The 26,181-nt window shown below is 34.9% G+C and overlaps 1 long non-coding RNA gene across 1 annotated transcript; it reads right to left on the bottom strand.

The window, feature by feature from the left end:
- Nucleotides 1–4,733: 4,733 nt before the first annotated feature.
- LOC142353257 (uncharacterized) lies at nt 4,734–7,861 on the bottom strand. The gene is made up of 3 exons (XR_012761039.1): nt 7,774–7,861; nt 7,139–7,181; nt 4,734–4,850 (listed from the first exon to the last, which is right to left on the bottom strand). It is a non-coding gene; the product is annotated as an uncharacterized LOC142353257 (long non-coding RNA).
- Nucleotides 7,862–26,181: the final 18,320 nt, after the last annotated feature.

Here is a 26,181-nt window from a genome sequence, read left to right on the forward strand (position 1 = left end):
TCTGTTAGTGTTCTTGATACCATGACTTTGCACAGAAATTTTTTGACACTTTAATTAGCTTTTCCCAACTACCACCAAATAGTGATGCAAGAGGAGTGCGATTTGATTCAATTTCACTTCCATCGATATGGAGTATTGCGGCAAATTCATTTGATGCTCTTAGCGCTTCGATACCTTTCTTTCGGTAAAGAGGCAGCATGTTTGTTCAATTTCTGAGTGAGAATTAATAATGTGAAAATTCTTGCTGCAACTATAACCTCGTTCAAACCAAATTCTCAGATTTTTTAAACACAAAACACATTTGGTGGAAAGGGTTGCACTGTTGTTAAATTAACCATACTTCTAGTTGACTATCTTTTCATCACTGAAATCACCGCTTCAAAAAATTTATATTAAATTTGCTTCCTCGTAGCTATCCTTATCAAATGGAGATTTTTTTGTTCATTTCAGACACACAATTTTGAAAATCGCAAAGGTCAAATGTCCACAAAATTCATCCGATTTCTTTCTTTGCTTTGGATATCAACTAAAAACCAGGAAAGTGTTCCGTTTAGCAAAATCCAAATCAGAATGATGATTTTGGATGAGGTGAAAGTTATTACCAGGTTTTGTAGAGACAACATTTTTGTTCGATATTTGAGAAAGTATATGGCATAAGTTTTGAACACTCATTCTCAAGGTTTGTTTCTTTTATTAATTCTGAAACCAGGAAAAAAAACAGTTTTCAGTAGAAATTTTCAATCAGACTCTGTTTTTCTGCTCAGGTAGAAAAATTGCAATTACGTAGCAATCTTTTACTCCTCTCAGAACGTTCCTACAGCTATATTGTTACATCGTCTTTGAATTTCTGCGATCCCGCAGTTTCGCAAATTTGATATCTTATTTTTGTTTTGCGTTTTTTGGCTCATTGCTTCATTAACAACTTTCAATCACCCACTTTGTTTTATCTTCGGAAAAACGTTCATTGAAATCCCTAATTTTGTCTGGAATAACTTTTCTTGCGTAACGCCAGTTAATTGCTTGTTCATTTGCGCATCCCAAATATGTTAAATATGTCCTTGTTAATTGGTTACCAAGTTTGTATTCCAACAAAGATTTCTCTCCAATTTCACTGATTAATTTTACTATTTTTTGCCAATTTTCAAATTGAGCCAGCTATGTTGTCAATACATCATTGATGCCCTGTTTTTTAGAGATCACCTTGCACTATTATGGATCTGCGACTGAAACAGATCTTCAATGGCTAAGAGAAGGAAGTGACAATTCAAATGGTATCAGAGAAAAGCAGTTGAATTTGAGCACAAAACTATAGAACTGAGAACTGATCTATTTATCATCTGCTTTTGTTTCCATTAGTAATTAAAAAAACATAACTGATTCCCTGAGTAGTTCTAAGTCAATCAATGCAACGTAACTCACATACAGAATAGTTGAAAAAATTAAACTGACACAGTTTTCTTTCTATATTCGACTCTTGCATCTTGGGCTACGAGAGGACTGCTGTAATACAGATATTGTGTTCATGTTTTCGCTTGAGCAAAACGTAATTACTTGAAAGAGCATTCAGTCCAGAATTTTTGTACCTAAATTATTCCGTGGGTGCACACTGAAGAGTTCCGGTAGCTTACTTAAAAAACTATTTTTTTCAAACCAAGCTGCAAAACAATAAAGTTGTTAGAAGAAATTTAAAAAATTTCGGCGCTGTTTTACGTTTCGTATTCACGTGATCGTGAGGGAGAGGGGGTGGAACTATGCACTCAAATGAGTTTTTTTATAAGTTAATTTTGGCCGATCGATATAATCATGGTAGAGAGCTATGAGTGGTATCGTTAAAATGCCGCTCCAGCGTAGAATATTTATATAAAAAGATTTCTCTGAAATTGATTTTTTTCTCTAGCCAGTTATCGACGTTTAAATTCTTGTGATTTTTGAGACTGATTTGCGTTAATTGTTTCACATTTTCTGAAAATTTTGCCAAAAATTTTGTCGTTTTTTTAAAGTATGTTAAAATTATTAACAGTAGTGTTTTTGTCTTGACTTTTCAAACCAAAAACTTTTTTGGCTGTTTCAAATTAATTTTTGGCTAAACTTTTGCATAAATATATCAATATTCAACCTTTTTCATCAAAAACTGCACGAAAAAAGATTCTTTGGTCCACTGTGCTTAAACTTGATTGAAGTTCACTCCTAAAAATCTTTGACTCAATCTTTGTGAACTCCAAAGGGCAAAAGTTTTACTTCCACATTTATTGATATTGAGGGTGCTCTAAAATTACAGTTTTGTCGTTTTTTTGCTAATTTTTCTTGACGATTATCAAGATCGCAGCACTTTTTTTATTTCTTCACCCAACAATTTGTCTATATCTATAACATTCGAAACACAATTTTTTCTTCTTATTGGATGACAGCAATAGAAGGACTAGTTTTGATCCAATCTTGGACAGTTACAATCCAGAAACAATTTGCATCTTATCAGTCGGTCTTTCTTTTAAAAAAATTGATCTTTTTTATAATAATTAAAGATCAGAGCAACTCAATTCAAAGCGCACTGGTGTCCAATTGGCTTCCTATAGAGCTCCAAATTAATGTATCTAGTTTTTTACTCGAGAGCTTGTAGTCATTTTGACTTTCAAAAAAATTTTTTTTACATAAAGAGTATCTCTTTGAATTTTGCCATTAATTTTCTCTTAATTTGGTCAACATGTAGCATAGTGTCAGCAACGAAAGAATGATTTTTTTTACTGAAATAAATTTAGTTTTTATTGCGGTTGTACTTTTTAAATTATGGTTTTCTGGCTTTGATACGAGATTTCACAATTTTTTTTTAATTTTATACATTCGCCCATTTTTAACGCCGTTTTCTCTTTTTTTTTCATAATATCACATTATTGACAGTTCACTTGTCACTTTACTGGCGTTCAATATAAGGTACAATGCAAACATAACAAAATCCTAAAAGGTTCAGATTATGGAAAAATTGTTTTTTAAAAAAGCACTTTTTAACTTCGCTTTTCTCTACTTTTTGTGTGTATTTGTTATCTAGTCTTGTTAATTACAGCTCACAAATGACGTTTGGAGTCAAAAGAAAGAGAAAGTGTACAGAAGTTAAAGCGGTTAAAGATTACGTTATGATTTTACTGGCATCGACACGGGTTTTTTTGCAAAAAAAAAGTAAGTTAAAGTTCTTATCTTTGTCTCTATTTGACGTTCCTTTTGTAAACGTAGCACATTTTCGGAATAATCACAGGTTTTCAAGGCTAGGGCTTCGTTTTGACGAATAAACTTACCTACTTTTTATTTTATTGTTTAGCTAACGGCTTTCGTAGTTTTGAAGACAATTGTTTTCAAAGAATGATGAAGTTTTTTTTCGTTTGCCTCTTTTTCTCTTTTTTTTTGTCAATTTTTACCGAATCTTATTAATGAGAGGTCACATTCTACATTATTGGCATTTGCAGAAGGCGCAGTCAAACATATTTTATGGGGAAAAATATGGCTTTACTGCTTCGACAGCGTTTTCTCGAAAGTTTCATTTTTTTGTTTGTTATCGCTATTTGTTGTTCATTTTGTAACGGCGCTAAAAATTGAATAAAGACAGCTTTCAATGCTTTTCTATATAGGTAATGTTGGTAAAAAAAACTTTAAGATGCTTTCAGTTGATATCTAATGGTTGTCATTATTTTCAAATAATTGTTTTTAAAAATGTAAGCAATTTATTAACTTTGCTGGTTTCGTTCTTTTTTTTTCGAATTGTAAATGAACCTCATTATGGACTGATCCCATAATTTTACTAGCACAGTACAAGTTATTTTGTTCATATTTAGTTTTATTTTGACGCTATCTTGTCTTTTTAATTAAATTTCTCTTTAAAAAATTGGACATAACTTTTGGATGTAATTAATTATTGTTTTTTTGTTTGGTTTTGTTGTTCGTCTTGCCTCGCTTTCTTAAAAATGGGAGATCTCATCAATCTAATGCGGCAATTTTTTTACTCGACTGAAGCATATGCGTTGGAGGCGATATTTTTGTTCATGCACCAATTTTTTGAAACAGACTTGAATTTTTTTGGGGGTGGGGGAAAGACTTCCTATATGTTCATCAATTTGTAGACAATTATGCCGAAAATGTGGATGAGCGGGGTCGGAATTTTTTGTGCGAACGCACATTACCACGCTTCCTTGCTGTGACATATGTTAAAAACGTGTCAATTAGAACATTCGACGAGACCACAGAATAAATAATTGCAGAAGAGTCACTTGTATTAGTAATAACAGATTAAGGAAACAAATAGTATATTCCTTGGTATAACAACTCTCTAGAAAATGAGACTTTTTAATTTGATCTTTAAAAAGTGGTAAATATATTGGAAAAAGAACTTTAAGGAGAATTAAATCAATTTTGCGCATAAGGCAAATATATGTACCATTGATGCTCCATCATTATAGCTCTCAGACAACTTAAGTAATTTAATTAGTACTAGTTCAACTTTTCAGTTATTTGTTCAGAGAACATTGAGGTGCACGTGAGTTAAAAATAGGTAGGGCAAAGCAAGATGTTCATATAGCCAAACATTATGTTAGTTATTGTGTATTCTGAATCAGATTTTTCAATTTGTCCTGAAAAAATAGTTTCATCGGATAGACTTGTACACATCAGAATAACTTCGAAAATTAGAACACAGAGACAACTTTTGAATAACCAGTTAAACAAATGTTGGTGAGGAAGGGTTCGCTGAAAGAATGTTAAACCCAAGTTTTCTACCTGTCCAAAATGAACTTGAGAAATGATCTCCAGTGTATCAGCCCTCTTCAGCTCGGAAATTCTTTCTTGGTTCGGCGCCATATTCTCATCGTCTTCAGCAGAAAAAAAATTTGTACTGGATTTAAGTTAAAGTCTCTAATTTCATCTCATCATTACAGACCGTTATCAGGTATGAATTGGAACATTTAAGGATATAAAATTTACCACAAAAATGGGTTTTATTTACCTCTTAAATACGTTACTCCCATGGGACTCAAATTTCAATTACATAATAGACATGAATAATTCCTCAATTGCCTTGTTTGGAAATAATTGCTTTAATTCGGCAAAAATAGCGTAAAAAAAATCCGATTTGAAATAAAGTGTTAAGAGTTTAAAATTGACTTTGCGTATTACTCCAAATAAGTTGACTTGAGTCTTAGTTGTGCCAAATCATACTTGGCAACTCTCTCGAATCATAAAAAACTAGCTGTGAAAAAAATAACGAACGCCATGGATTCCTATGAGAGTGGAAAATTCTATCCCCGGACGTGAGTCTCAGAGCATTTCAGCGCTGAACCAGCACATTTTAAGTGTATAAGATTAATTCAGTTCTGAAACATTGCATCTCCAGTATATTTAAAGTTTTTTATGTTCAGTTCTTCTTCATTATGATTATATTGAGGTCATGGAGTCAGCCCCGGCTAAACTTATCCTGTAAAGTTTGAAATTCACTCATAGCCCAAAATTAAGTCTGAGCAGAGTAATGTCACACTTTTGTAGCTTCTAACTAGTAATTTCTATAGTAGTATACACACTATCTATATATAAGCTAGTTTGTAGGCAATTACTGCAAAGCCCATTTAGCTTAGTGGTTACGACTTGCTACGCAAATTAAATGTTACAAGTACTTACGGGGAAGTTCGAAGCGCACATAAATCAAACCTCGTTGGCGGGAGTTAAGCTGAGCATATTATTTTTCATGCAGTAAATTTTACTCAAAAATCAAGAGTGGCCCATTTAAATTGGGACATGAACAGAGTACTGGCCATCTTAAAAAACAGAACGTCTTTAGACTGATTCAGCGCTGATTTACTCTGCCACCAACCTCCGGGATACGAGTTTAAACCTTAATCTGTCGTATTTGTGCAAGAAACTTTGGAGGCAAATGCACGTGGTGTTTCCTCTATGGCTCTTCAAATTTTGCATTTATCGATACTTTTTCCAAAAAGTAACAACGGGGCAGAATTTGATGAAAATTAACCTTCTGGTTCTTTTTTTTGCGAATTGAGCAAATCAAAAAAACAGTTCTGTTGACTATTTGCTTTGATTACCTCTAGAGATTATTTTTTTTCTTCAATTCTAAGTCTCAACAAATAATAGTACAATCAAAATATTTGCGAAACAAGATTTGTATCCAATTTTTTTGGAAAAAAGCGAACAACTATAGAATTTAACAACAGATAATCATAGTGAGTAGGGGATTATTGCGATTGAAAACTTTTATATTTTGCTAATTTTTCTAAAGGAAATTGAAGGATAAGGTGTGAAAAAAATCCAGGAGTCTTCCATAACATTGTTTTTCCAATACTTTCTTTGAATAGTGTTTTTCTGATACTGATAATTGTTAATGCCATTAAATTTTTTTTCACGTTTATGTATACGTAAATATTGATTAAGTTTTAAAAACAGACTAATAATGGTAGTTCTTATATTTAAGTTTTTTGTAATATTTCTACCATATTATAAGAGTCTGAAGCTTCACTTAAAATTTGAGATGACAACTGTCAAAATCTATTGAAGCTAACGAAATGTTTGATAAACCGCTATTTTTATGGTATAGATTCAAGTTTTTTTAAAAAAAACTGCAGAAACATTGCAGCAGATAAACTTCTCACTTAATAACCAGAATACACTCTAATTATTGAAAAATTACGAAATCGGAACTTAAGCAGTTAGCAGACTTTTGTGTATCTCTGTGCCCAAACAGTAGAAGAAGCGGTTTATTTTTTTCTCTTTTGTTTTTAGCTCCGAGTCAAATTATAAATGCGTTTTTATTAAAGCAGATGCAGGGTCAGTAAAAAATCTGCATTGACTGTTTTTTACAAGAGATTTCTCTCAAATGTCTTCATGAATTATTGTTCATTTAGAATTGAATTTCTTTTGATTTTTTTGGAATTAACAGTGTTATTTGAACTAATATTATGAAAGCTAACATCAACCAAAGAAATTGCCAATCTGAAATGTTCTGCTCAACTCTGAAAACGTTTCATTTGAATTGCATTTCAGGTGAAAAAAAAGTTTCCGAGAGTATCAAAGCCGGCTAGTTCAATGCTCTAAAAAATATGCAAAACTTAGAGTTCTCACTTTTTTTTCAGCTTAAAGGTGTAAAATCCAGTACAGTATCCATTGGGTGGATAAGCGAAGTAATAAACCATTTCAACCTAAATAATGACAATCAAAGAAATTTACATAATTCTAATGGTTAACAGTTTCAGGATTATTTCTTAAGTGCAAAACATGACAACTGAAACACACCATATATCTATTGAAGACATAACATATTAAGAACAACTGGTTAAATCAAATGATTATGGACGAGGCCTAATATAAAAACTATTAACAAACGTACTTAAAATTGCTGAAAGAGCTGATCTGAAAAGTCATTTTTGAGTGAAGGGAGGTCTGATCAGAGCATTTTTCTAACAAGTCAATCTTTATGTTAAAGGTTTTCAATGATTTTTTGAGTGCTTTTAACTAGGTTTTCGAATGTTTCATTAAGTGTTCAAACAAAGTCAGCTTTGACATGATTGTTTTTACACATGATACTTTTCAACAGAATAGAGTTGTCGGTATCAGATAAGTTGTGGGCACCATATAAATTCAAATTGACAGAAAAAAAAAGCTTTTTCGTGTGCAAAGTTTTACAGTTAAATGGTCATTATCAGCTTCACTTCAACCAGCACTAAATTTCTATTACGCTCAATAGCGGCTAATATCTTTGATTGATAGGCACGAAATAGACATTTTTCTTACTTTTCGTACTGATGAATAGAAGTTCTCCCGATTACGTAATTGAAAAAAGCCAATCTCTTAATTACATTAATGGTAATTAAGAGCTCGGTTACATGACAAAATACCCAATGCCAAAATACCCAATGTGCCAAAATACCCAATGCCATTATACCCAATTTATTGCCTTTGATCTTTTCGTTCAATAATCCGATTACAAATTAGCACTAAAAATTACAAGTATGTTTTCTCGCAATTAAGTTGATAGTGTAATCCCATGTTTGGTTGTGATAGTTTCATATCAAGTCCCACGGGCCTCTGAGGCATGGCCATGGCCCGCGAGGCATGGCCAAATGCACTTACTAAATATTATGTTAAATAATCGTTCTGAAAGTTTCAACGTTAGAATAAATTATTGGGTATATTTTGGGTATTTTGTCACATTGGGTATTTTGGCATTGGGTATTTTGTCCTGCCACCAAGAGTTCATTTATCAATATTAAAATATAAAGTGAATTCGATTAAAAGATTCTTCAATTTAGCTCAAAATGCAAAAAATTATGATTTTTGCTCTAGCTGGTATTGACAATAACTTTATTTCTGGTAACAATTAATGAGTGAAAAAATATGGCCACAAGGAAAAGCGACACCGTGTCTATCAAAGAAAAGCATCAAAGCGTCATGGCAAAAAATCAATGTTACTTCGAGGTCTTTGCTTTCAGCGTATTTGTACACTCAGGCTTTTCACAATTATTATTTTCTTTTTTTAAAAAAAAACTCAGCGCTTCTAATGCCTTATCCCGTAACAAATGTAACGTCTTTACGACACCTAAATGGATGTGAATCATGATCAATACGATCTAACTGAAATTTTTGGTGACTTTTTTGCTAGAATTATATTACAATATAATACCTGAAATACCTGAACGACACTACAATATAATACCTGAAATCAGTAAAATGTAAAAAACTAATAATTATATTTTTATAAAGGAGAATTTTTTCTTGACAGAGTACAGAATTGGATCATGCCAAAAATTGTCTGTCTTCTTAACTGCATTTTCGGTTATTTGTTTTATTCCATTAATTAATTCAACAGAAGCACTGCTCATTTTGGGTGATGTTGGCCAATTTTCGGCTCTGAAATTTTAACGTGGAACACCATTGTAAGCATGTGTTTTTCGAAATCTTGTTTCTAAAGCTTCAGTTGACAAAACTTCCAGGTCCATTTCCATTTAAGGCCGTGGTGACTGACACCTATGGAAACACCCATGGACTTCCTTGAATCCATCAGATAACCCAGGTTGAGGTGCCATCCGGAAGTGACCTCTGATCAGACCAAGTCCAACGCACACGGTGTGTTACCAGACCAAAATTACAGGGTCTGGGATTTGGTTCCAGCGCACAATAGTATGATCAGAGGTCACTTCGGTCTGGGGATGGTATGATCAGAGGTCACTTCGGTCTGGGGATGGTATGATCAGAGGTCACTTCGGTCTGGGGATGGTATGATCAGAGGTCACTTTGGTCTGGGGATGGTATGATCAGAGGTCACTTCGGTCTGGGGATGGTATGATCAGAGGTCACTTTGGTCTGGGGATGGTATGATCAGAAGTCACTTCAGGATGGGAATGGTCTGATCAGAGGCGGATTCAAGCGCACATTAGTCTGATCAGAGACCATTTCGAGCGGAATTTTTTTTTTGATTTTTGTTTTTTTTACAGAGAGATGTCGGCTCTGTCAAGAGGCAACAAAAAGCAGCATTCTGATCACAAACACATCTAGAGTCTGATGTCTTTGATCAGAACCAAAGGGGTCCAACTGATTGAACATGTCAGTCCCCTGACAAGGAAACTTTGTTTAACTGTAGAATACGACGCTTTATATGGAAAACTGTCTAAATTTATCCATTGAGTTGGAAATATGCACTAATGTATACTAAATAATTTTTTTATTCAGCAGTTGGGTTATCTTTTCTTTTGCAATAATACTTTTAGAATGGTCTTTTTTTAGATGAATATAATAATGCAAACATCATTTTGTATGAAATGAATATATTATAACAAAATTCGTGCTGTGAGGTGATTTCGAGCGCACAATAGTCTGATCAGGAGTAACTTTTGAGCGCACATTAGGCTGATCAGAAGTGATTTTGAGCGCACAATCGTCTGGACAATGGTCTGGGTTTGAACTGGGCCATGGTCGCACAATCGTCTGGACAATGGTCTGATTATGGTCTGATCAGAGGTCCTTTCCGTCTGGGAAGGTCTGATCAGAAACAGTTTCGAGCGCACTTAGAGCGCACACGGTGTTTCGAGCGCACTTTAGTCTGATCAGAGGATACTTTGGTCTGGGAGGGTCTGATCAGAGGTAACTTTCGTCTGGCACGGTCTGATCAGGGGTCACTTCCGGATGGCACCTCAACCTGGGAAGCAACAGATTCGACAATAGCTGTGCCTATATGTACAATATGTGCCCAATCCATATATACATTACCTTCTAAAAATGGAAATGGAAGCGTTTGATGGAAAAATTTGCAATTGGTTTGATTGGTTGGGAACATTTTAATTTATGGTTCATCAAACATCAACGACATCAGGCAGAAAGATGGTCTGTTTTGATTGATGTCGACTGATGACTGGTGACAAGAAGAGCGAAAAAAACTATCCGCTGTCTCAATTGCGATAGAATTTTTTTCAAGGCTGCCAACAATCAACTCTACTGCCAGTTCTGAAACAAACGTCTCATTGTCCACAGTTTCAGAGCTTAGGCACAAAACTGTAATTTTCTCGTCAGTAGCAACCCAAATACGTATGTTGACTTTTCCGACCTCCTGTACTCTGTTGTGCAAACTTTCAAATGCTAAGAATTTGTTGCCGACTTGTATTCTCACAACAAATTAAAGACTTCACTCGACATTTAGCCTTTTCTCGATTAAACAAGTTGGCGACATTTTTTAGCTGACAGAAATTTCTGTACGCCAATTTTTCCACAATTCATCGATTGATTCCGAAACGAATCCCGAATTTATCATCTTTTTTGAGAGAAAGAATAAAAAAACATATATTGTTCAAATCATTAAAAGTATCAGACGTCGTGTGGGTTTTTGAGGCAAACACACCAGGTGTTCAACGGCCCTTAGGAAGGGTTGTCAAGGTAAGGCGAGGAGAAGACAATAAGATCCGTGTTTGCAGGCCTTATGCAGGGGGTTGTATCAAATTAGGATGGGCTGCTACAGATCACACAATATGGGATCTCTTTATGTATGCCAGTCTAACTTGACAAAAGATATAACAAATCGAAGGCAAAAATATATGCCTAAGACCTGTATGTGCTATAAGTCTCAATTTAACGTTGTTGGGGGCTGAAAAGTTAAATTAATAATAAAGATTGTTTAAATAAACAAGCTTACACTGAGGAGTATTTAACGGGGTTTAGCTTTTCCTTGATGGAGTTGTTATTGTGAGAGTACGTCTTCGATATTCTTTCAGGTACTTCTTCTAGCCGATCTCTAGTAAGAATTGTCCGTTTGAAAAATGGCTAAATTCGGAATCTTTGATATAATTTTTCTGTTGGACTTTAGAAAGTGGTTTTTTGGAAGAAAAAAGAAGCAGTTGTCTGCTGTTGATTTTCCGCTCTCTTGTTTCTCTCTAATTTTGTTCCGTCCCACTTCGCTGAGAAAATTTACATTTTCATCTCAGCTCAGTTTGGGTCGATAGGGGGCCAATTACAAACTCACGTTCATAGTAAGGTGCTTCCTAATATTCCTATTGGCCGAGAAGGCAAGAGATTTAACTCCTTTTATCTCACGGAAAAATTGTTGAAACTCCAAAAAATATATAACTCTAAAAACTGAGAACATCAAAAACTGATCACGAAGGCGCCTGTTTTCTGGTTTTCCCTTCTTCTACAACCCCAAAAATTATGGTTTTCTTCGGGGCTTTCTATGAGACTTTATTGTCTTATCCCCTGAAGAAATCTGAGGAAATGTCTGCATTGCAACTGTCAAAAGCAGAAGTAATTTAAAGCAAAACAAAGTGCGGTTATACAGGCCGCCTACGCTCAACAACGTATTTATTCTATCCTGCATATAAGCGAGGAGATCCAGGCCTAACGTTGTGTTAATTTAAATAAGTAGAACTAAGTAATTTAAATACTCGTGTACTGGTAGTCTTAACAAGCGTTAATTTGCTTAGCGCGCAACAAAAGAATGGTCAATTAACGCCTAAATACGTTCGCTCTAATGTGGGATTAATTATCCGGTCATTTGTAACGGCTCTCGTAATACTACTGCTCACCCCAATTTTTAGTAAGAAAGAAATTTAATAAATTAATCTACTTCATATAGAAGTTTTAAGTGAAGGTCAGGTAAGTTTTGAGTTTTGTTCAACCTTTCGTTGCAAATGTTGTTTAGTTGGGATAGTTACAAGGGTTGAAGGCTTCGTAATATAAAATCAATCGCAAAGGGCGATAATGTTGTGCTAAAAAACGATCGCAAAAAGCGATAAAGGAACTGAAGTGGTGAAATACAAAATAAATCGCGAAGAGCGAGTAGTTTAAAAAATATCGGAAATTAGTCTCTAGGAGTTTCGTAAAGTTTGCAGGCTTAATGGTTAATCTCCAAGAAGTTGTTTTTGGAGTTTAGTCATGTATAAGACGAACGTTGGGATGAATTTGGGCATTGATCATTATCTTGATGTACAGTCACTTCTACCACTTCTTTGTTGTCTCCATGGTCCGATTGATGTTTCTGCGTAGTGTTGTTCACAGTCTTCTTTTCTGTGTTGTACTTTTGTACTTAATTCTTGAGTTTTGTCTGTTCAGAATTGAGTTGCTGTACTTTTTCAACTGGTTTTTGTTTTCCATTCTTAAATTCGGGTTGACTGTAGTGATTTCTAAATGTTTTCTCGCATACACTTTGTGAATTTCTCTAACATTACTTTCCTCCATTTTTTTACTTGCTGGGAGACCATGTACTGCCTCCGCCAGCAATCATCGCTTGTTACTTTCTCCTTTTTACTGCACTGCATTTGTAATCTTTCAAATCTAATTTGTAGCTCCGGCAGTTCCGTCTGTTTAATAATTAATTCCTGTCGACACTTCAAATTTTCCGTAATTATTGAAGCTTGAGTGACTTCTTCGGTGGCGAACGCAGGCGTCGGGAAGGCAGTCAAGTGGGCATACGGGAAGTTTACATAGGAACCTAGCTGATATTTTCTGGCGAGGTAAGTGTTGTTTTGAGTGTCTCTGTCTTTGACTTTCCGAACATTCATTGTGTCTGGTAAGGAAAATTTTTTCATAATTGGCAGGGTTTGGGTTTTTGCAAGGAATTTTTCGCCGGTTGGGATGTTCTGAACCTTAACCATGTCAGAGATTCTGAACTTATTCTTCAAAGCATATCTCAAGTTTGTCACAAATTTGGGATTCATAGGATATACGGTGTTTTCCCTACTTTTCTGTCTTTTCTAGCAGTAGAAGATGTTCTTTCGTTTTTTTATCACTCATGAGGTCATCTCTGTTTGCACTTTTTTATATTTTCTCTGCGTGACTGCTTTGTTGGGAATTTTGAAACGAATACGATCTGTTACTGTTCACTAGCTAGTTGTTTGAAGGGTCATATAGGTCCTGTGGTTCTCGCATTGATGAAAATGCCGGAGTTGATGTCAGTTTCTGTTGTTCTACTAGATTGCGATGTTGTAGTGTTGGTTGTTGGCTTGATGAAGATGGTGGTTGTATTTGAGAAGCAGGGGATGATTAAACTTTCATCTTATCAGCCTTTTCATATTATCAGCCTCTGTCATTAGTATAACATTCTATTGTAAAAATCGTTTTGAAAGGTTTTGTTTTTAAATGCTTTATTTAATAATTATAATGCTAAATGCATTTGTTGTTAAAGTTTGTTAGAAATGTTTTTGTTTTGCGAAAGGCAATTTTTCTTTTTTTTTGGTTTAGCCCCTACCGTTGTGAAAACCTCGAAGGTATTCGTGGAATGCGATAGATATTATAGACCAAACTCAGTCGCAATGACTAGGTAGATAAAAGCTATGCTGTAAATAGGGCAATTGAATACAAATTCAATTCCGTTTATCAGCCAAAGAAGTGTTTTTGAACAGTTTTTGAACGGTATACTGAGGAAGTGTAACATTTTTGATGAGAGGGCGATACCCATTTTTGAATTAACTATTATGGAAAAAAAGGAAAAAAAGGAGGGGGATAAGAAAAAAATCTTTATAATTATGCCAGGCGGGCAGCCCCGGCTCAAGTAGGTCGTTCTCCGCTGCCCGGAGGTGTGAGTCTTGGGGCGTGTGTCACACTAATATGGCCGCAACAACCCGTGCAGCTGGGGAGACGAACTCGCTGAGCTGGAAGATGATGCTGAGCTGGAAGAGGAAACACCATAAAATAAGTTTTAACTCTTTAACTCCTCTTCAAAAAATTAAAAAAATCTTTGAACTTTAGCATATATTGTTAGAACAATTACGCAGAAAGACATGAAAGACCTGATTAATTCGAATAAAATTGGATGACGCATCCTTAAGTGTGTAGGTTCAAAGGCCAGGGGGGCAAGCTACAGAAAATTGAGGTAACTCCATCCCGAGGAAAAAGTAAAAACAAATGAAATTGTGAATCGAGTTGTGTTTAGTTGATTAAATATTATCGTTCAAATCGGGCATTTCTTCTGCATATTTATGCATACTCGACAAAATTGATGTTCGTCATGTTGGGAAAAATGTGGGTGTTTTCTTACTCCTAATTCGGTCTTCATTTTTATTGCATAAATTGCATCGGAAGTAGCGTGTGATCAGATCAGGACGGGAAAACAAGGTCGAAGACCGATGGGACATTTAGGGCCCGGGTATCTTTTGAAAAAGGCCTTTCTGCAAGGAATAAACACATAGTGATGAATTTTTTTGTGGAATTGTTTGTGTATTTTTTCTACAATAACCGATCTGCGCAAACATATTCCGCAAACGGATCTGGGCAACAAATGTCCTTTTTGGGATAGAGCCAACGAAAACTGTCGAGTAGAGAGTGTAAGAGACCCATTGAGTGACTGTTTTTTTTTTCTTAGACAAAAACAAGAGAACCTTTGGGAAACTGGAGTAGGATGAGATTGATGAGGAGCGATATGGCAAGCAAGTTAATTAGGACTAGGATAAATAATTTTGTGGATAGGTCCGGATTGGTCATTTCCGTATCTGGAAAAAATTTGGCCATTTGTAGAAAGGAGATAAAAATTGATAAAAATGATATTCCCAAAGCGCCCAGCAGCACACATAAAAAAATAAAAAGTATTGTGGGGTGCATTTTGTCAGACCAATGAATAGTGTAGAATTATTGTGAAGAAAATGACTTGTTTTTGATAAAAACTAAAGTGAGTCAGGGAGATCGAGTGGATTAGCAGTAAAATAAAAAGTGAGGGGATTAAAATTTGGTATGTTTTCAGACGCATTTTAGCTAATGCGAATGTTTTTTCGCAAAGGGGGCATAAACTATAATCTTTCACGCAAAGTTTACAGAAATTGATGGGTTGATGGTTATTTTGGTGGAACGTTTTTGCAACAGAATATTGAAGCCCTGTTCGTTTGCAAATATCACATTGGAACCAGTTAAAGATTGAAAATATAACTTTAAAATTAGAGCATTTAGGGCAAAAGTTGTAACCCATATCTCCTATAACACATTGATAACAGAGCATAGACATCACGTGGGGAAGTTCATTAGGGAAGTTCTCGTGTACTTTCCTGAAAACAATTGTTTCGTGTCTGCAGCATAAACAAATTAATGTGACCGGTTTGGATTCTTCAGTATTGGTTTCTTTGTCAATTGTATTCATATTTGAAATTATTTTGTTAGAGTGGATTAAGTTTAAATAGATTGAGGTGTTGTTTTGTTGAGCATTTTGGGATTTGACTGTTTGGTCTATTTTACATATAATTACCAACATCAAAAGTTGAAAAGAACACTTACAACCACGAGGAAAACAGTGAATACGAAGGAAAATGCTGCCGCAATAATCATTAGGGCCATTATTAGGAAATCAAGTAATGTTGGTGTAAACATCGTGAACGATTTGTAAACTCAGTTTTGAATTAAGTTTTACCAAGGGTCATTTGGATCAATGGTTTGTTTACGGAAAGGGCATTTTGTAGTGGTGAAGGTAATACAGTGACAACAAATTGATTTTCCGGGGTGTAATTCTATCAAGTGTCTGTGGCGAGTGGATAACTTTTTGATTTTTTGACAAGAGTCATACTGGAAATAATGGCAATTACTAATGGTATAAATGGGATTTACACAAATGGGGCAATTAGGCTGGTTCCAATATTTAAATAACTCATTTCTACAGGAAATGCAAGCAAAGTGAAGTGGTTGCCTATCTGGGGTTTTGTGCAACTTTTTGAATTGACGGCAAGGGAGGTAACAAAGAGGGCATTCCACATTAAGGGTCAATTGGTGGTTGCTGAGAAAATAGTTCCAAAATGTTTCCTTTTACGTTGACAGGTCAGCAATACTTGGGTATGAAGTTTCTAGTCCAGGGTGTTCAAGTTCTTTGGGAATAGTCACATTCAAATCTGCAATAGCAAAGAGAAATTTCAAGTGCTGATCATTTGGGTAAATGAAAAAATTATCAGTTGTCTCTGTGTTTAGGATTATATAGGTTACTCTAATACATGCTTTATTATTCATGAAACAAAGAGTAAATCGTCTTCCTACTTTAGGAATTTTCATTTTTTCCTTTCGAACGAACAAAATCATTGTTTTCAACAATTCAAAAAAAACGATGAAAAAGTAACAAACTTATTCGAATATAAAAGAAGTAACAGAAATGGAGAAGGCAAGAAAAAAATGAGCTGGCAGAAAAATGTTTAAAGTGAAAAAAGATTTTTTTACTCAATTACTTTACCGAAGAGCGCTCAAGTTGACTGGGAAGTGCTCTTCAGTATTAATGAGGGCTAGCAGGAATTCCCATTGCATCATTCCCATGGTGACTCGAGTAGAACCCTCGCATCCACGTTCGTAGTCTGTATAATGGATAATTATACAGGGCTTGATGTCTCCGGTAGGTGTTTCAGTGAATGATCTCTCAAAAGGCTCTACTTTTACCAGTCGTTCACAAAAATAAAACAGCATTACAGAAGATCTAAATAAAAAGGGATTTTAGAGCCATTTAAAGCTTGGGATATATTTATAAAAATGTCCTATAGCGGGAAAATGGTGTTAAGGTAATAGTGCCATCAGTCCAAGTGTTTAAATATTGAAAATAGAGTATCAGTTTTGGGATTACTGTGTTACAATTAGTCATGACAAATGATTTTTCAAAAAATTGAATTTGTACAAGGCAATATTGGTATGAGAATATCATTGTTGTTTTTATTGTTAATTATTTTCAATTCTTTAGTGATGGCATCGTTTTGGCAAGAATCAGTTTTCGGCAGATCAAAAAAAATATTGTGAGGTACACAGTTTGGATTATCTAGAATAAAGAGAAAAAATTTCCAATGGACTGAGAGGGGGCTAATCCTTATGAAACAAAATTTTTCACTTTGGATTTCTTTGAGTGTTACTAGCATGGTAGATACAGGAGTTGGGTATGCATCAAAAGATTTGTAGAACTCTACAAATTTATTGTTAACTTAAAATATCATACTTTGGAAAGGTACTTCAGCAATGTAGATTGGATGTCGGACTTGAAATATCGAGTTTTCTTTGTAAGCTAAAAATTGGTAAATTCGGGGAACTGAGGATCGGTAATGAAGATAGTTAAAAGTCTGTAAATATTTGCCATAGGATTTTCCACGAAAGTCATTATACTTACAGCAGAAACATTGTATAAGGCTAAAAGCTCAAAATTTGATTTGCGATTTGGACTTGTAATTTTCTATTAGTTGAATGAATCATGTTTGCTGGTCCAGTTCATAAGGCAAACTATTGGGATCAAATTGTGCTAAATACACGAAGTAGTTCCAATACAACGAATGAGGGGTTAAAATGACGCTATCGTTTTCCCAAGTGTCCCAAAATTCGAATTTTTTAACAATTTGATGAAAAATGTCTCTGTGATTTTCTTCAAATGTTTTCTATATTTGATAGATTGTAGCAAGTCGATCTTGAAATAAAAAGTACATAAATGGAGGCGTTTTAGTTAATATTTAGTTTGTTTTTAATTTCATAGATATGTATGGTCGTATGCTTATTTGTAAAAGTAAATGATATAAAGATGCCAATTCTGTCTGAAAGCAGGATTATTGAAAACGATTGCTATTTATAGATTATCTATCAATCGGATTCCTTGTAGCAAAATCGGAGTAGGGGAAGAATATAGGCAATAGCTAGATAGAAATAATTGCGATTAAACTGTTTAAACCGGATTATAAGAAATAAAAAGAACAAAAAAGTTCCGCACATTTTTCTCAATGTTGAACTAACAAGAGAGTTCAAAATCTAGTAAGATTTTTCTTCAGGCGCTTAGAAACAACTTTGTATTCGACTCCAATGCTTAAAAAGGTAATTGTGTCATCAATCAGAGCTCTTAAGAATGAGAAGTATTGAAAATTTGAATGCGGTACGTCCAGAACAATAATGCCACTGAAACAGAAAGATGCAACTCCAATAGTTACATTAGTTCCTAAGGTAGAGATACTTGATGATAAGATTTGTCCGTTGTATTGTCCAAATGGAATGATTAAAGCGTTAGGCTGTTTAATGAATTTGGGTTGCATAGCCTAGCATCCTTGGGGTGTATCTTAACAAGTTAATGATTAATTTACAGTGTCTAATACAAACATTTTTATGATTTTTGAGACAAAATATTTTTTCATAAAAAGGATAATTTTTCCGTCTTGGTCACAGTTTTAAGGAGTTGCCAACTTGCTTCGAATGGTAGCAACATTTTGTGTTTGTGGTTGATGTGGCTTGAGACTGGGGTATGTTGGTTTGTTATTTTCAATTTGACAATGATCATCAATTTTAGTTTCTCTTGGTTGATCCTCAACACACTTATAAATTTTTCTATCGTTTTATAAGCGTGATAAATATAATGCGGTAAAATTTGATTGGTATTTTATTGAGCCGATGGTTTGGTTTCGATAGAAAATACCGGTGTAAAAAACGATAAGTTGCCAACATTATAAGTTGCTCCTAATAGAATTTTCCCAAAAACCCATTGTTTTGTTGGATATTTTGTGGATTTCGAAAGCTCTAATGATAGTAACAATTAACTCAGTAAAGAATTGTATGCAAAAGAAACAAGCAATGTAATCTCCAATTTCTTCCAAATAGAAAGTGATAATTACAAAAGTGCCTTTGAACTGCTCCGTAAAAAATAGATGAGAGCAAAGAGTCGAGATAAATTTGTCTATTTATGCCCATCGTGGACGCAAGGATATCTTTTTGTGAATAGTCTATACTTCCTCCTTCTAAAACTTCTCTCAAAATGTTTGTCAAAACTGATTTGGATGCTTCCGAATGCAAGATATTGTCCCAAAAAGATGTTAGTTGAATTGGTGTGCAAATTCCGGCACGTTGTGATTCAGAACTGATAAATTTTGGAACAAAACTAACAACTCTTGAAGAAAATATTTTTGGCAGTTGTAAAGGAACAGGTGCTGGCATCAAATGGTACCATGGAATATCCTTATCAATATCTAATTGGTAGGCATTTTTGTAGCCTCCAACACGAATTACTTCTTTAGCAAATGGATAAGTTTGTCGAGTAATTGGATCGACGAACATTGTCCTATTATCATAGTGAACAGGAATCCTGAAAAAACACTGATCAAGAACCTTAAGTGGTAAGTTTTGTTTTGGACAGTGGTACAGCCAACCTATGCTGCCATCTGTGTCTAAGAACATTGAGCGGTTGCCAGTTAACATGTATTCAGCTAAACGGTTATCTTGGATAGCCTGCAAAATTATAATTTGTTTTAGAGTTCGATCAAGTTCGCATTGCTATATGATCAAAGCTGTCCAAGTTTCTTTTATTCGCATGTAATTATGATATATGACGAAATCCATTTTTACCGCAAGGTTAAGATCATAGTCTAACTTGTCTTTGTCCAAGTGTTCCCATGCAGCAAAACCATTGTCGGATGCTCGGATCTGGTCATCCGAAGTCTTTCTAATAGACCCATTTACACTTTGGCTGATGTTAGTATCGATACGAAGTTTATGAAAACATTGTTGAGTTCTTGACTTAAAAGGTTTGCCAGTCTTCATTTTACATCCGCCTATATAAGAAACATATAAAAAATTTAAATTTGTTCTGTAAAAAACTCTGGTGTTCGAAATACCTTGTCTTAAGCATCAATTACTCTTTTTCGTCCATTTCAGCAACAGAATACGTTCCTGGTTCTTCATAGGTCGTCTCCGGTTTTTCATCACGCACTATGAAATACTGTACGTTACCAAGTTCGTTTTCATGTTTAAGCATTTTAGCATTTTGTAAAAATCTTCTAGTAACTACACAATTTTCTGGTGCCACCCAATTGTATGCAAAGGGGTCGAGTGATGTCGAATGACAACCTATTTTTGAGAGGGCACAAGGAGGTTTTAGTCCTTGACTGTTATAGACCGATCTGTCGTTAGGATCAATATCGAGTACGGTTTCTTGTATGAGCGTTCCAAAAGAAAAATGTTTAATTTGACCACGATTATCCCAAGATGTTGATGAATCACCTTCAAGATCAACTCTTTGGTTTTTATGGTTTTTATTCCATGTTTTATGTCAAATTCAATGTCATCATCGTCAAATTCTGTAACAGTTATTTTTCCAATTTTGTTACCATTTAAACATTGTTCAGGCGAAACAGTAATAGCGTATGTTATTATTGGAGCGGTGTGTACAATTGATGAATGGGAAAACATACCACAATTATAACGAATGAGCATCACAGTGACTTTGCACATAAGAACTTTGACAAAAATCCGATAAGACCGATGATAAAGTGTTACATGTGTATCAACAATCTTAAAATTTTCGGGTGGGATTTTGCAAGGAGAAACTTGTGTTAGAGCATACATTTTGTTTTCGTCGTTAATATCGTCAAAGAGAGGTTCCGTAGAGTTATTAACTATGAAAGGAGTACAAAAATCAAACAGACCTATAAATATATAAGAAAAAAAAGAATTTTTCAAAGCAAGGATAGCTTTTCATCCTGCTTTTTTTAGCTCTTCAAGCCGGGGCATAAGGCTAAGAATTTTAGAATATGCACGTCCAGTAAGTGTTGACTAGTTTTTTGGTGCCTAAAACAATAATAATCCGGCTTGATAACGTGATGGCGGCTAAGTCGAGCGATTAGAAGTTCGCCTATTATTATTATTTTCTAAAGTTTGCAAGTTAGAAATTACTTGTTCCGATCTATTGGGGCTGAGAGGACTTAAATTTGTGTCTATATGTATTCTGGAGTTGGTCAGCGGGCAAGGAGTTGAGCTCCTTGTTTGACTGCGGCAATTTCAATGGAACTGGTGGTTGTCACGACCACCTGAACTTTCTTCGTTTAATTCAGAGTCAAAATTGGTAGGATTTCGATCAAGGTCAAAGTTCTGCACTGGTGGTTCTCTTCTGATGACATTCTCCAATGGAAAACATTCGGTGTTAGTTGGGCCTTGAAAACAGAACTTAGTCAAATGACTGCTGAGTTTATGCATTTGATTAGTCATCAAATCATTATAAAATCTGTCGCAATTTTTTATATTCATACCATATTCTAGGGTTAACTCTGGTATAGTTTTAGGAGCTGGGTAGTACTCGACTAGGTGATTTCTATGAGCAACCTTTCTGGTAACCGGGTTGGTATCAAAAGTTAATTCATAGTTGACATTGTTTAACTCTTTAGCTACAGTGTAAGGGCCTGATCTTAGCTCATGTAGTTTTTTGACGCTCCCAACTCAATTTGATGATTTTTCATCAAAACTTTTGGTCCAATTTTCAGTGGCTTACCTAATTTTTGTTTATTTCTGTTTTTATGTGCGCGGTTATTGTTTTCTAAGCTCTTTTTATAGGCGTTACTGTATATTTGTTTAAGTTGGTTTTCTCGCATGAGCAATGAATTGTTATAGTTGATTTTAACAGTTTGACATTTTCTGTGGTTTTTGATGTTTGCAAGGTATGCCTGTGAAGGGGCAGGTCTTTACAAAACTCGGAGGAGCAGGTGAGTTTCGTAGTATTCCCAACTTAAGTGACAGAGGTATCTGTGGTTTTTGTCCAAACACAATTTCATAAGGTGAAATTCTTGTACTAGCATTTGGAACAGTGTTATGAGAGAAGGCAAATTTTGGTGCCAATTCATCCCATTTTTGCTCCTAGATGTCTGTTTTGGGTCTCGACTTTTCCATTAGTCCAAGTTGAGTAAGTTGAGTAAGCAGTTCGAGTTGCAGGTGTTATGCCTAGTTCATGAATATAACTCGTAAATTCTTGGTTCATGAATGCCGAAGCCTTATCATACACAAGTTTTTGTGGCATTCCAAAAGACAAGATGAACTTTTCTAAAGCTTTTACGATATCTACTGCGTCTGTGGAACATACAGGGTATACCTGAATGAAGCGTGAAAATGAACCGACAATAAATAAACAATGATGTTTACCGTTTGATGGAGGATTTAATGGTCCCTTGTGATCAATGTGGACCGTATGAAAAGGGAATGGGACTGACTGTATCAGTCCATTTTTCGACAGGTGCTTCGTGGATGTCTCTCTGTTTTTGTTTATTTGTTTGGCAATCAAGACTATCAGCAACCAAGTTTTCACTCCATTTATACATTTCGGGCTAATAAAAAAGTATTTTTACGTTAGCAAGTGTTTTATCTAATCCCTCATGACCTGACTATTCACAATGAGATAACTGAAAAGCTTTAAAGAACAATGAAAGCGGTACACAAATTTTTAAATATTCAATATCTGGTTCGTCTGTTTGTTGTTAAATACATAAGATGTTCCCTACAAAACTCAAATTTTCAAAATTATTAAGGTACGACATTATGGCTTCAAGTTGTCGGAATTCTATTTTCTTTTCTTCTTTGGAATTGTTAGTCCTAAATTTTCGAATTTGTTGCAACACTGGGTCTTTTAATTGTTCATGACAAACAACTGAAGTTTTTAAATCAACTTCCTTGGAGAAGTTTGCAAGTTTATCGATGAGCTCCCTTGCATCTTTAATTTTTGAGTTTTCAGAATTTTTTTTAACTAATTCAATTTTATCTATATATGTACTATTTTCACGAGAAAAACTTTATCGTAATCTAACGGGAACATATACTCCGAGTCTGTTGTATTAATTTGATCAAAGTAGAGTTCATCAAAATTTAAGTCCGGCGACTGGTTCTCATTGAACAACTCAAACTCCGAAATTGAGTCGAAATATTGTTCGGATGTCTCCTCTTCCCGGTAGGAAGAGATTTGTGTATAGTGGCAGACGTTTCGTCCTCCTCCTGTTCTGATACAGGGGTTATTTCATGTTCGCGGTGACGTCTGTAGTGGTTAATTGATGAACCGTACGAGAAATCTTCCGAAATATTATTTATTGAACAGAGTCTGTTTTGATGGTTGTCGTACTTTTGCTTTACCATTTTGTCGTTTTTGAAAATAAATTTGTCGATACCTCTTTTGATTTGTTTTAAGATTGGAAAAAAAGTCATCTGCTGTTCCCTTTTCATTATCACGCAAAATGAAAAATTTTTCCTCGTTACCATGCATGTCTTGTGGTATCTTTTTGTTTAAATTGACACTTTTCAAGGTCTTTAATTTTTACATTACGACTTAGGATGTCTAGAAAGCTAAGTTTTTTCCTTCGGTCCAGATAACTTTCAAGTTCTGAAATAGAGAAATTACTAACTGGTATCTGAAAAACCTGTGAGAGAGTTTTCCTCTTCTAACCCATAGATACATTAAGGACTTATGGTCTCTGTACTCATTTACGGGATGTGGAGAACCAATTAAGTAATGTTCATAAGTTTGTAATGCAGATATTACACCGCACAGTTCGCGTGCTGTGGTGCTCATTTTTTCCTCTTTAGTGTAATTTCTAGAGTTAAAAGACATTATTTGGTTCCCTTCTGGAAATTCCTGCACGAAAATTGAGCCTACTCCTATGGAGGAAGCGTCTACATGCACGTGGAAAGGGTGTTTAGTATCAGGTAATGCTAAGATACTAGATCAGGTTTTGCTAGTATCTTCGCTAATCCTGTCTTTAATATCATTAAACAGTTTTTCGTGTTCCATTGTCCAGGCGAACTTAGTTTCTGTGCGGTTTAGGTCATAGAATGGTTTGCAGTCAACGTGCAATTTTCTGATGTACCTGCAATAGAATCTTTAGCAAACTAGAATTCTCATGACATCACGTTTGTTTTCAGGCGAATTGAGTGATTTTAATTCTGCTACTTGCTTCTTTACTGGCTGTATTCTTTTTTTTTACATGCTACGTGTCCCAAGAACTGTACGTTCTTAAAGAAAAATATAGTCTTTTCAGGTTGGTTGAGCTTTCAACCCTGATTTCCTTAAGATATCATGGTACTTGTCATTCATTTCAAAAATTTCGGTTTTGTCCTGCGCTTGCATGATGGTGTCATCAATGTAGGTTATAGCTTGTTTTTTTTTCAGATTAATGTTGCGAACTGACTATTCGTACTACGACTGAAGAAATTAGTTAGACCGCATAGTCCATAAAATCCGCGTTCAATTGTGTTTTTGCTTTGACTCATTAACAAAACTTACCAGCTGTTTGGTTGCCTCAGTTAGAGGGACTTGGTTATAAGCTGAACAGAGATCACTGGTTGTGATGAAATTCCTATTAAGTCTAGTTAAAAAGCTTCCGATTGGTTTGCGTGGCCAAGAATATCGACTTATATCTGTTACTGAAATCAAAAATCGGGTGTCAATAACCAATTTTACCGTGTTCCCCTTGGGTAGGATTATGATTGGATTAATAAATTCTGAACCCATTTCTTTAACATTACCTATTTCCCGGATTATATCTGTTTTACGCAGTTGTTCCAAATGGTTTTCTAGTTTTGCCTGATAATGTAATGGTACTTCGGATGGTCTCTGTTTTGTTAAAGTTGAATTAGGTAGAAAATTTACATGAACATTTTGCTTTTTCTTTCCAAAATCGTATTTGTGTTGAGAATAATTGTCCTTACCTTGAGTTAAAGTTCTCAGCAACTTGTCTAGCTTTTCGTCATTGATGTCAGCTTGACTGAAATCCATTTTTTTGGGAAATGTTTGATCGATTTGGTCAAATCAGTGTAGTTTTTCATTGGGAACTTCAACGGGTCTAATGTTCTCGTTAGTTGCCTCTAATTGTGGCTTAAGATCCTTGAGGTCGTCGCTAAAGTTTGTTTCCAACTCCTAGTTGTTGGTAAAAACTTGCTGTCTTTTTCGCTTTTCTGTTTTCTTTTGTTTTTCAGGAGTTCTGTTGCTTGCGAAGAGGTTTTTAATTTTTGAAACTTTTGGACCTTGTTTTTCATTGACGTGGAATATTTTATTCCAATTAGTGTCACTCTTCATTAGGTGATTTATTAATGCTACGTTGTCAACTACAAAAAATTCTGGGTCTTGTCTAATTTCAATGTTTTCTAGAGTGTGCCCAATAGGACCTTTTTGGACAACATCCTTGTTGTTTTGAGGATTGTTTAGCATTATTGGGAACTCTTTTTCTTTTCTAAAGCACTGAACATTGTAAGTTAAAATTCCTTGAGCTTGCAGTTCACTTCCAATTAAAAAGGAGGTTCCTTTTCTGAAAAATTCATTTGGTGGTCTAATTGATATTACGCGAGTTGATTTTGGTGCTAATGGTTGTTGCTGATCAAGAGTTACAATTTTGTAGGAACTAACGTACGGATGACTGTTTGTTTGGTATCTAGATAGTTTGACGGCTACTTCAGGGTAAGTTTTCATATCTATTTTTGGAGTGCTATGTCAATGGATTTTACTGTAGATTCAAGGAAGTCCATTCGCAACATCTTTGGTTGAAACCCATGCAGTAAGTGCCACTTGACACTTTCCTTCAATGTCGAAGGAAGTTTTAAAAGTTATTTAATCTAGCAGTTTTAGTTTCTCACCATTAACCGCAAAAGTATCAATTTTGGACGCTTTCGTCTCAATGTGTTGTGTTTTGCACAATTCAATGTAAGTGTGGTAATTAATAACAGAGCTTGATGCTCCTGTGTCCATTGAAAACTGAGTTTTAAACCTTTGTTATTATTTTTGTCTCCGACGGATTGATATAAATTAATATAAATATGTGAACAACTTGCTTTGCTTCTAATAGTGTTTATAAACGGAGACCTGTCTAGTTTAAATACTCGTCGTTAAGATTCTCATTGTTGTAAAAACCTCTGGGAGTTTCACTGGTAAAGTGGACTCGAGGGCTTCGCTTTTCACTGCTATCTCTTGAATGAATAGCATTGTTTTGTCTAGCAGGTGTCCTATCACGA

Source organism: Convolutriloba macropyga, chromosome 14 (genome assembly GCF_964194025.1).
Source record: "Convolutriloba macropyga chromosome 14, txConMacr16.3, whole genome shotgun sequence".
In the NCBI taxonomy this organism is placed as follows: domain Eukaryota; kingdom Metazoa; phylum Xenacoelomorpha; order Acoela; family Convolutidae; genus Convolutriloba; species Convolutriloba macropyga.